Source organism: Condylura cristata, unplaced genomic scaffold (assembly GCF_000260355.1).
Source record: "Condylura cristata isolate star-nosed mole 26May11 unplaced genomic scaffold, ConCri1.0 scaffold00012, whole genome shotgun sequence".
NCBI lineage: Eukaryota > Metazoa > Chordata > Mammalia > Eulipotyphla > Talpidae > Condylura > Condylura cristata.
Window position 1 is genome coordinate 51,368,293 of NW_004567113.1, and position 12,259 is coordinate 51,380,551.

A 12,259-nucleotide genomic window follows, 5' to 3' on the forward strand; every position below is an offset into this window, starting at 1 on the left:
TCGGACTGTTCCCGGCTTCTCCCGTAACAACCATCGAAATGTGAAGTGGGCAGGGCTTTCCAGAATGGAACAACTCCGAGCAACTCTCAGTCAATGACTCTTGGGCACAGCCCTAGCCACCCCTGCTCCCTTCCTTGAGCAGGATCTTTATAAGGAATGTGTTTTGCTTCATTGTCCAGAGTGTTCCCTGCGGTGAAGTGCCATCACCCACCAGCATAGCTGCCTAAACAGCACACTTATTATCCAGTGCAGTGTCCCCCTGCCACCTTACTGGGGTCCCCGGCACACCCCAAGTGAGTGGTCTTGTTACAGGGCATTCCAGTGTGGTTTCATCGGTGCGTTTAAAATTCATTTGTACTGCAGGCGCACACAAGAGGGTCAATAATGGGTTTATTTACAAAAGGGGAACAACCCAGTGGAAGCAAGAGAGATACAAGATAACTAGAATATTTTACTGGCTCAGCTGACTTGGAGCTCTGGTAACAAACTAACTGATAGCCCCAAGTCACGCGGTCCCGAGAGCCGTTTCTGAACGAGAAAGCAAGAGATGCTATGGTGTCTTATTTATCCCAATGTCCCAGAATTCCTGCTAGCTCCGCCCTTGGGTCCTCACAGTTCTCTCCTTGGTGCTGCTGGGAGTTGTAGTTTCTAATCACTGGAGTAGGGGGAGGAGTCCATAAAACTTTGCAGAGGTCCTTTAGGACACCCTCCCCCTTGACAGTCTCACCTTGGACACAGGTACATCTGAGTCAGCATTACAAGGGTGGGGGCAGTCACCACTGGGCAGCCCGGTCACCCAGGTAAAATACTCTACCGTGAGTTACACTCACTGAGGACTTTGTATCTCCCCCCAGTTTGTCCACTGAGGTGAAATGCACGATCATAACCACTTCTGAGAGACCAGTCAGCACAGAGTTCCCACATCTGTCTCAGAAGCACTTTTCTTTTTACAGTACTGAAACTCTACCCTCAAGAGAACCTTCCCACGACCTCCTGCCCCCATCCCTGGCAACGTCCATTTTCCTTTTACCTCTCCCCTTCCTTCCCCCGCCCCCATCCTTGGGATGGCCCTTCTACTCTGTTAATTGAGTCCAGCCTTTTACAAAAGACCCCACATCCATGGAATCAGCTCTTACACATCAAAGATTTAAGTTCTCTGCAAAGTAACCCCCAGACACGTCTGCATCACATTTCTCTAGGGAGTCCATGGTCTGTGCACCCCTCTTAAGTGGGTTTCTCAGGCTCTGAAGTACATGACCAGTCCTGGAATAACAAATAGTGGCTTTAATCCTTAGGAGAAGAAGGGTGGTGTCAAGAATATTTCCAAAGAGAAGAGATTGTGAGAGGATAGCTGCAGAGTGGACTTTTGGAAATGGGGTTGATGAATGCTTTATACATGTAAAACAACTTACTGAGTTATATTCTAAGCAGCCTACAAGTAACAGTATTCAGCATGATTAAGTTGGTGCCTAGTGGTCTACAGGAAGGTTCTGGAATGCTTCCTGATCGTAGAGTAAGTCTTCAAATGTGATATGTCTGTGCATGCATGCCTGCACTACCCACTCTCCCCAGCATATCACCAGGCAGCTACCATGAGGTAATACTGAGTTAAGAAGTAGACTTACAGAAATGAAACATGAGATTCCCTTCCCTTAAGAAGCTGAAGCCAAATTGAATGCACCGTGAGGGAGCGATTACCACTGAGGATGGAAAAGACATAAGAGGCAAAGAAAGACAAGGGGGAGCCCTTATACCTCATGAACATGACGTCGGGGGCTCCCTGGAGCTGTGGTGGTCACGTGTGGTCTGGAGGACAAGAGAAGGCAGGAGAGACACGTTGTGGGCTGGCATGGTTAGTCCCACAGGCGTCTCTGTCTGCCCCTGTCGGCGTAGAGACTGTGCCAGGAGGGTGTTGCTGGGTCGGCACTGGAGAGTTGGCCAGGCATGAGCTACTCAAGTGTGTATTTGTGTGGTAATTTATGATGTGGGCATAGATGAAAAGTTTCAAACTTGGAGTATGTGGAAAGTTTTATGAAACAATCATATGTCGTAGTGCGACCATTATTCATGTTGTTCTAAATGGAAGTATAATTGACATACAACATATTCACTTCATTTGCACAACAGAATGAATTGATATTTGTGGACAGTGCTAACTGATTGCTCTATACCCCTAGCTACCAGCTCTCTCCTTACCTAGCTATAAAATATACTTTTTTTCTTATCCAGCATGGTGAATGTAGTTAGTCTGTATTACATATTCAAAGTTGCCAAGAGAGTAAAAGCCCCCAACACAGAACATTCCTCAAGTCTGAAGCTTATTCATCAGGCTGAATACAGTAACAGAGGCTGCATCTCCTCTCCGACGCTGGGGGAAAGCGTGGCTTTCCAGGCGATAGGAAGCAAATTTCTACAAAGAGAGGCAGAACCCATATCCAGTCACACTTCATCTTCTCCTTCTTTCCTGTCTAGTTCCTTTGATCTTGGTTTTTCTCGAACAAGCTAAGCCGTAACACTCGCTCTTCCTTCTGGCTGGGATATTCTTCCTTGGCGGGACGAACACGTCTTATTTATTCAGAACTGTCAGCTAGGTAGGTCCCTGTGACTCACTAGCCAGCTCCCCTCCTACTCACCCCCTTCATTTCCTTAATTGCAATTGCCACTACTTGACATTATACATCGGTGTGTTTACCTGTTACTCCCCCTCTGTCCCCCACTGAGAGGTGAGCCCCCATCCCGAGAGGGGCAGGATTTGGGATTTCTCACTGCTTTTATCTTCAGAACTTCTACTGCTGCTTGATACTGTTCTATAACCCCTGAAAAAACATGTGACAAACTTCATGTTCTTCTCCAGCTCAGAAACACGTAACTGGTGGACTGGACCTAATGATTCCGGCAAAATGTGTTGTCATATCACGACTGTTCTCAGGATTAAGTTGGATCTCTGCTGTTATGTTCACAAAAGTTCACTAGCAATTTCCATAATAAACCCATTTTTCATGGACACCTGCCCTTTGCTTGGTCTTGTGGGCTAGTTGCAATAAGCATAATTAAAGCAATAAATAAAAATGTCACTAACCACACAGGAGCCAGAATTTACTCTTAAGGGGATTCCATGGGTTTTGACCCCTGTTTCACTAAATACATATTTAAATGGAGGGAGGACAGAGCTCATGAATAATGAATGAGTGGACCCGTGGCCACTGGCCACTGGGCCCTATAAGTCAAGGCCATGACTTTTCTGAAGTGCCTGAGCTTTTGCTTTAAAAGGTGATACCCATAGTGTTTTTTCTAGAGGCCAATTATTTGCAATTTGATCCTCTTTCATGGTTCACACACAGCCACAGAATTGGCTCCTCTCCCAAATGCTGGTCTGGGCAGTGAGGGTTAGAAAACAGATTTCTCCAGAACTCTCACACTCTGTACATCTTGAAGTAGAGATGTTGACACCCTTTTGTTCTGAACTCTCTCCGAGTGTGTTTGCATAGCAACGGATCTTGGGAGATAAAGATAAGGCTTCCTTTTGGGGCAAAGGTTGGCATCTCATTAGAAAAGATGTGATGTCCTGATCTTGTGATTCTTCTGGAATGCAACCCACTGTGAGTTCAGCTGTTCCCTGGACCGCTTTATATTCTCTGGGAAAATGGAGGCTTTAAGAACTGTACCAAAATGTCTGAGATGTGCACCATAGCTGTCCCTGTTCTGCTCTGACTCACGGTCATGTGTTGTCTTTCCCCAATGTTGGGGGCTCACTTGTTTACTTGCAAACACTGTAAAATCTCAGGTTCCTGAAAGTGGGCAGTTGGCACATTATTGCTGAGTAGGAAGGAGATATAAGACCAAAATGACAAAGGCAGATGATCATGAAGATAATGCCTGAAAACCACATCTCCCGAGGAATAGTTGAAGAGGCCTAAAGAGTTCAGTCTAGAGAAAAAGAGGTCAAGGGAGGACATGGTGGTGGACTTGCACTCTCTGAAGAGTAATGCGGAGGAAAAAGTACTCTTCACCTGGGCTGCTACCAAGAACACAGTTCAAAAGAATATGAGGGAGACACATTGAAGTAGATTTCTGTCAATGGATAAGGAGATGCGAACTTCCCTGCAAGGAGCAGTAAGTTAAGCACATGGATGCTTAACTTACTGGATGGATAGTATTTTATAGTAAAGATCTAGATTATTTGGTTCAGATTCTAATTAGACATGTTCAGTGGGCTCCCTCCACGGACTGCTAGTTCATGAATTTGGGAGGTGTGAAACATATTTCCAAGAGCTTGCACAAAGAACCCACTTTTCACCACACCAGAGATTGTTTCAGATGACACGTTAGGTTTCTGACACAGTCTCAGGTTTTCGGAATTCTTGGTTATTCTCCGGCTCATGCGTCCCTTCTAGGTCACAGGTCCAGGGAATTCAGATCACGGTTTCTGTATGGATGTGCTAGTGTTTCTTCCCTGACTATTCTGAAATTTCATAAAAGTGGATCTGTAGTCTGGAAAGAAAATGGTAGTGGACAGGGGAGCCCTGAGCCCTGTCTGTTATACTCTTCACTCACTCATTCAGTGCACAGTTACTCAGCACTGGGGCATAGCTACCATATTGTGCTAGAATCGGCTGGGTGTGGAGAATATGGGAAAAGTAAAATGTGGCTCCTTGCTCTTAAAGAATGCTCATCCAGTTGGGGGACATAATAACTAAAGCGATAGTCAGATTCTTTTTTCTTTAGTGCTAAGACAGATGCAAACCCAGGGAGGAAGGCATATGAAGACTTACAGATAGGCAAAAGGTCTAGAGAAGGTTTCCCAGAAGAGGCTGCAGGTGAAATGAATCTTGAAGGACGATGAGAAATGGAACAATGTTAGAAGTGATGCTGCGATCTAATCTGCAGACAAAAAAAAAAAAAATTGTTCTAAGAGACCCAGCAGTGGGGAGCAGCTTGGAGAGTAAAGTTTTTGTGTCTTCCCAAAGCAAAGGGACATGTGGAGCATGAGCAGGTTGGAGAATTAAGCAAGAGTCAGATCACAAGAGGCCTTGTGGGCCGGAGCACGTAGGTGTGAGCAGAGGTAGCTGAATTTTCTTTTACAAAGATGACTTTGGCTGCAATGAACTGGATACAATAGAAGAGAGAAAGATTTAATGGAGAGACATGTCTGAGGCTGAACAACTGCAGTCAAAACACGCTGATTTATGGGCATGAAAGTCTCCTGGCTTTGTCTTCGAAACTCTAGTTGTACCAAGTAGTTCTGAGGTTCTGAATCTCAGGCTCTGTCTCCTTCCCAGGCCAGGACCCTGTGACAAAACAAGAGGGGCTGATCCCACAGGTGGGGTCATGGGTGGTTAAAGCTAAACCAGGCGGGGTGGGGGGGGCAGCAACTGTCTCCTCTCACCCCATTAGCTTGGGTCTTTCCAGTTCTTCTAAAAGGCATTATGGGTGTTGGTGCATCCTCCAGTGAGTATGGAGCACATTTGGAGACAGGGTGCTGGAACAGTTCAGAAAGGGAAAGGGCTCGGTTGCTAGGAAACCAGTGTGTGCCATTAACCACACGTACAGGGCAGCTCCTGAGGAAGTCCTTTCTCCTTAGAAAGGAATTTCTCATTCTTCCCTTCGACCGCCACTGCCTACATATTTAATTTCCTTTTGGGGGTGCAGCAGCCATCTGGCCCACTAACAAAGGGTTTCTAACTGATTATGCAAAGTGTTCAAAGCTAAAACGTGGCCAGATGTGACTCTATTTATTTTCTTCACTCCCCTCCTATGAAATCAGAAAAAAAAAAAATCGGACAGGGTTTTTTTCTTTGGGGCAAAGAACATGTAACATGGCGAGAAGAAGTTTCAGAGTTTTCATGTGCCATTTCCTTCTCTAGGCGATTATCACTCAGGCAAAGAACTGGGCTAGAGGGAAGACAAGGTGTTTCCTCCTAATAAGTCATGATGTTGTAGAGAGGACATGGCGGGCAGGAAAGGCAGCTGGCTGGCGTCGGGCCGAGATGGCCTTCAGGGTGTTGTGGGTGCTCAGTTCAGAGCTTGGATGCAAAACAGATATCTGTTGAATTAGAACTAACCGTAGTCAGTCTCCCCTTGTATATCCATGTGCTCCCAACAGCATATCAAACCTCTACAACCACAGGTCAGCTATGTGAAGAGGAGTCGCTTAGGAGGCAGCTGTAGGCTCTCACCCCATCATCGCCATGAATGCAACAGAATCTTGAGAACTATTCTGCGCTGAATTTTGTCACCACCCCCTCACCACCCCTCCCCCCCCCCAATTTAGGTGTTGAACCTGAATTCTTAGTATCTCAGAATGTAAGTTTTTTGCTATAATAAAACTTCAATTTGAAGACTTAATGCACCCCCATGTTTATTGCAGCACTGTTTATAATGGCCAAGACATGGAAACACCTAACACCCCAGTGACAGGTGACTGGACCAAGAAGATGTGGCCTTATGCACAACGGAGTGTTAGTCAGATACAGAGAGAAGGTGACATCCTGCCATTTGCAACAAAGTGGATGGGCCTTGAGAGAATTATAGTAAATGAAATAAGTCAGAGGAAAAAAGCACCATATTTCACACATGTGTGTTATAGAGAGAAAACAAACAAATGAAACACAATAAAACAAAAATAAACTTTTAGACTATCAAGCTAAATAATGGTTTCCAGAAGGAAGGAGATGGGTACACCCAATAAAAGGAGCTAATGGTTTAATGAAGGATAGAACTGGACTTTCATGGTGAAATTAATGTCGTATATGCAGATACTGGTGTACAATGACGCATACCCAAACCTTGTATCATGTTATAATGCAACGTTACTGCAATTAAAAAAAAAAGTGGGGCCTCCTGGGTGGTGCACTGGTTGAAGTCTTAGTGCCACAGTGGCCTGAGTTCCATCTCCAGCCAGGGAGCTGACCCACATGGCACAGAAGACCTCTCCTGCCTCACCAGCAGTGTATTTCATTAGATCCACCTGTTCTGCTCCCCACAATGTCTCTGGTGAATCTGCTTAGCCCCCCACATCTCTGGCCTACACCTCAGTTCTTGTATGCACAAATAATTAAAAATAAATCTTAAAATAATAATGAAAACTAAAAATTAATTGAGTTGAAATAAGGTCATTAGGGTAGGGCGCTAAGTAGGCAACAGGTATTATCTCACCATTCTGGAGCGTAGAAGTCCAGTAACAAAGTATCAGTAGGGTTGGTGCCCTAGGAGTTCTGGGGTAGGTGGAGAGAAAGATGACTACAAAAACTACAGTAAAAAAGAGAGAAAGAAAGAGAGAGAGGGGGGAGAGAGAGAGAGAGAGAAGCATACAACATATAAAAAGAAAGACCCTTCAAGAAGAAAACATCACCCAAGGAACAGCGGTTAATTCCCTACCAGTGTTTCTAGTGATTGAACAACCTAGAAAAGTGCGTGAAGTCCATAAAAACAAGAACTCAAAGATGAACCAGTAAAGTAATAAAACATGATGAAAAGGGACATTGTACCCAGGGAAGAAAAATGGTAGAATAAAATATTTTCATTACAGAACCAAAAATTATAACTAAAAAGGGAAGGAGGGGAACAGACATCGCTAAAAGTTAATTATGAGAAAGTGAAAATAACACAATGACAATAGATTCAAAAGAGCAAAGAAAGCAATCAGATGCATGCCGAAGATAGGGGTGGCAGGAAAAGGTGAGGCAGACACTCATTCGTGTTCATTTAGCAACTATTAAAAAGCATGTTATGGAGGTCTCGGCCTTCAGTGAGTTTGGAGACAACTCACAGATAAACAAGCTGGTGTGTCAGACTGGTTTGTGCTAAGGGGAAGCGCAGAACAAATAAAGTTAAACATGAGTTGGGGGAGGGGTGCAAGGGCTGCTATTGTCTGTTAGGCAGATGGAGGTTAACTCTGGAGGTGCAGGTGGGTAATGGGGGAGCCTGCTCAAGGCTTGGAGCAAATACAGCAGAAGGCTGCTTGGGCCAGCGCGTGTCTGCTGTGTCTGGGGAGTGGAGGGTCACTCTGTGTCTGGCTGGAGTCAGCAGGAGGCTGGAGGTAAGCAGGCGGGACCTGGGGTATGGCAGGAGTCAGGTCCATACTACCTATAGGCCACTGTGGGCGCCCGGCATGCATTCCTCAGTCGGCTTGGAGCAGAGGAGGGATAGGATTGGTCTGGTTGATTTTCTGGGGACAGACTGCTGTGGGGTGGGAGTAGAAACAGACCAGTTTACATAGCAGTGGAAGCTGAAGATGATGGAGGGGTGGACCAGAGTGGGGATTGGTACCAAGTGGTTAGATTCTGAATACACTAACGGCAGCAATAATAGGATTTGCAGAAAGGTCAGACAGAGAATAAGAAAGCAAGTGAGCATGTGAGGATTATGCCAACATTTTCAGTTTGAACATCTCGGAGGCTAAAGTTCCCTTTTTTGAGATTGGGACAATTGTGGTAGAAGAGATTTGAAATGGGAGTCAGTTTAGTTTTGGATGTTTCAGGCTTACCTTTCAATTCAAGTGAAGGCATAGAGGATGAATGGCTCGCTAATTCTAGAATTCCAAGGAGAGGTCTGTTTAAAGATAGAAGTATCTGCATCATCAGTGCATAGTTGAAGTCCTTGAGGTGGAACACACAACAAATAGAACAGAAAAATCATCCAAGGGTATAATGAAATAAAAAGTCCATGACTCTGCAGATTAAGAAAACTTGCTCTGCTTTACGAAATTGATGCAGAGCGCCTAAGCAGAAAGAGCGTGCAGTGCAGAGACATTTCCCGGGACAGATGCTGAAGTTCAAGGATAAAGAATGAGCTTCTGAGGCATCCAGGAAGAACAACAAAGTCACAGAGGAAGGAGACAGAAAGCTGACCACAGCATTATTCAATAGTCAAAGGTAATAGACCGATGTCTACATTTTCTGTATGAAAGTGTGACTCAAGAATATCAGGCATGACCAGGAGATTGCTCAAGAACAGGGCAACCAACAGATCTCCCTAAATAACTCTTGTTACTCAGGAAATACTGTGCCCCTGAGCTCTTACTGGAAAAAATATTAATCAGGTCACTTACGAGATGAATCAAAACCCAGAACTCGAGAATGGAGGATGTGGTAAATGTGAGCATGGAGTCAATTTATATATAGACCTGAGAGTAAATAATGGTAGGAATTATTCTGACAAAGCAGAATGCAAATATCACAAGCCTCAGTGTAAAAAATGATGCTCTAACTAACAAAAACCAGGAGGCGGGGAGCGGGGTGGTGGGAGGAAGTGGGAGAGTGCTAATAGCTTCATCGTTTGTGGGAGTCAATCAGTGCCGCCTGACATTGAACCTTGTAGTTCAGAAACACCTAGTGATGATCTTCATAATCGTATTTCTTAACATCAGAGTACTTTCAAATACCTGTTATGATAAAATCCATTTCAAGATTAGCATTTCCATTTCATTTTAATTTCCTTCAAAAAGGATTCAGCACCTCTCATGAAAAATAGCACTTAACATTTAATTTTAGAATCTATTTTCGATCTGCTTACCTACATATCTACCTACCTACCTATTATCCATAAACATGTGGAACAATATACATCTAAAAGATCTAAAAGTGTTGGTGGCCAGTGAGGGTTGGAACAGTCTGTGGCAATATTTTCATGTGTGTATATGTTTATGTATGTGCTCTTCGGCATGGCTTGAATGCACAGTGAATGTAAATTATGTTTATAAGAATATACCATACTTCTTGTCTTTAAGAGAGATAGCGTGAGCGGCTCCCAGAATAAGTAAGAACAGAGATTCCACTGAGTGATTACAGGAGAGCACTTCCTGGAGGAGGGGTTTTAAGCAAAATTTACTAATAGGAAGGGGTGGGATAAACTAAAAGGACGGAAAAATGTATGAAACTGGAATCTTAAGGAAGGCTAGCACAGATATTTTTTATTCTTTTATTCAGGAAATCCTAAAACATTTCTTATATGCACGACTTGTTTATCTACCAGTGAGCTACTTCCTCTCTTATCTTCCCTCTGTAACCACCATTTTGTTGACAGAGCCTGAGGATTTGTTTTTGTTTTTGTTGTGTTTGATCACTTTTGCTTTTCTTTCTGTTCCACAAAGGAGACAACTATCTTACAACATATCACAAAATTCTTTCAAAATTGATTAAAGAATTGAATGTAGGACCTGAAACCATAAAACACATAGCAGAAAACACACGTGATTAGCTCTATGACACGGGTCTCAGCGATGTCTTTGTGAATTGTCTCCAACCGCCAGAGAAACAACGGAGGACATACTCACATGTGATTCAATCAAACTAAAAAGCTTTTGCATAATGAAAGAAGTTGTCGTTAAAATGAAACGTTAACCTAAAAGAGAGACAATATTTACAAACCTCGTGTTGGACAAGGGGTTAATATCCAAAATATATAAATAGCTCATACAACTAAAAACCAAAATGACATGCAACTTGGCTAAGAAATGGGCAGAGCATCTAATAGGCACTTCACTGAAGAAGACAAATGGTCAGCAGATAGGTGAGAAGATGGTCCACACTTTGTTTCCTAGTTCAGCAATTACTGCGGTGGCTTGCGATGTCCTGTGTGTTGAATTCCCCTTGGAAAGGAACCACATTCTAAGCATCTGTGTCTGTGCCCAGCACAAAGTACTGCTCAAAAGTTTCCTCTGGCTGAGTAGAGAGAGAGAGAAATTCCTTCAGAGGGAGCCAGGATTCATGCGTCAGGACCAGCAAGGACCTTTATGAATTCAACTACCTAAATACCACTGTGTAGGGGACTCCCAAGAGACATCACTGACAAGTGTGACCAGGGTGAGAGAGAGCATGCAGGCTGGAGGTGGAAACTGAGTTTACTGGAACACTCCCTTAAATGGATGCTGGGAAATACCGCCTGGACTTCGGCATTTAAAAACTGAGGTACAAACTCATTGATTGAAAGTAGTCCTTACACTTTGAGGTGCTGCTCTGTGGAAGTTCACTGGATCCTGCGGTGTTTTGTTTTGATTTTGCAAGCCTGCAATGAGTCATTAATAAACCCTATATTGGCTTGATGATTTGCGTCATGTAGAATCCACAGAGCCCACCACCATGTCCCCATGAGACAACTTATCCAACAGAGAGGGGTGGCGGCAGCTCAGAGAAGTTAAGCAACCTGCCTAAGATCACACAGAAAACAAGCTGCGCTGTTTTCTTTCAAGTTGCTCTTTCAAGTGCAACACAACAAATCCCAGAGTGAAAGCCATTGTACGACTGCCAGAGAGAAGGAGCTGTGTGTCCCCACGGCAACATTTTCAGGGTGTCTCACAATGGCAGTGTTCCCCTCAAAGACAACACTATCAAAAGTGTAAAAAAATCCAACTTCATGGAACTCTAAAAGAAATGGCCATTTGGCCAATGGTCTTTGAGTTGAGCTAATTGAATCTGCGGGAGGCATTGCTGCAGCCTGCAGGCCGCAGTCTGACATAATCCCTCATCTGTTCAAGGGATAAAGGGAAAAGCAAAGTTGCCCCTTATCTCAGTATCCCCCTTATTTGGAGGGTTTTGACTAGACCTTCATGTTAATTAAATTGTTTCGAAGACCTAATGTATTATATGTAATGTTTGCTTTCTAATGACCACCAGATGTTTTTTCAGTGCTAATGAGGGGTGTATAATGACTCCCAGATTCCTAGTAGAAGCTGTAGAAGTCAGCACGCTGTCAACCAGATGGATCTCTGGGCCGACGGAGCCCTCCTCGGGCCAGTTGCCAACCCAGGGCTTACGGAGCAAGGGACGGGATCAGGCATGCTGGCAGTCTTGGGGTTCGAAGCACAGCAGTGAGGACGTGTTCACATAACCCACATGAATCTGACCTTAACCCCAGCACCCAGTAGGTACTAGATGGAGCTTGCTTAGTGACGCTTAAAAGAATTTCACGAGCCCTCCCCGGTGGTGCAACAGGTTAAAGTGCAGCACTGCAGTGAGCCATAACAGCTTCAGTTTGAGTTTGACCCCACCCCTGAGGTGATCTACACGGCCCGGCAGACCGCTCGTGACCCGCCCACTGCTCCCCTCAGCAGCGTATTTCAGTACATCTGCCTGGTCTGTTCCCCACTCTGTCTCTGGTGAAGCCTCTCACTGCCCTTGCACCTCTGGCCTGCACCCCAGTTCTGTATGCATCAACAAGTAAATCTAAAAAAAAAAAAAAAAAAGAATGTCATATTGGAATGATCAAATGTAGGTTTGCACCCTTTGAATGAGGAAAAGACTCTTAATTATTTAAAAAATGA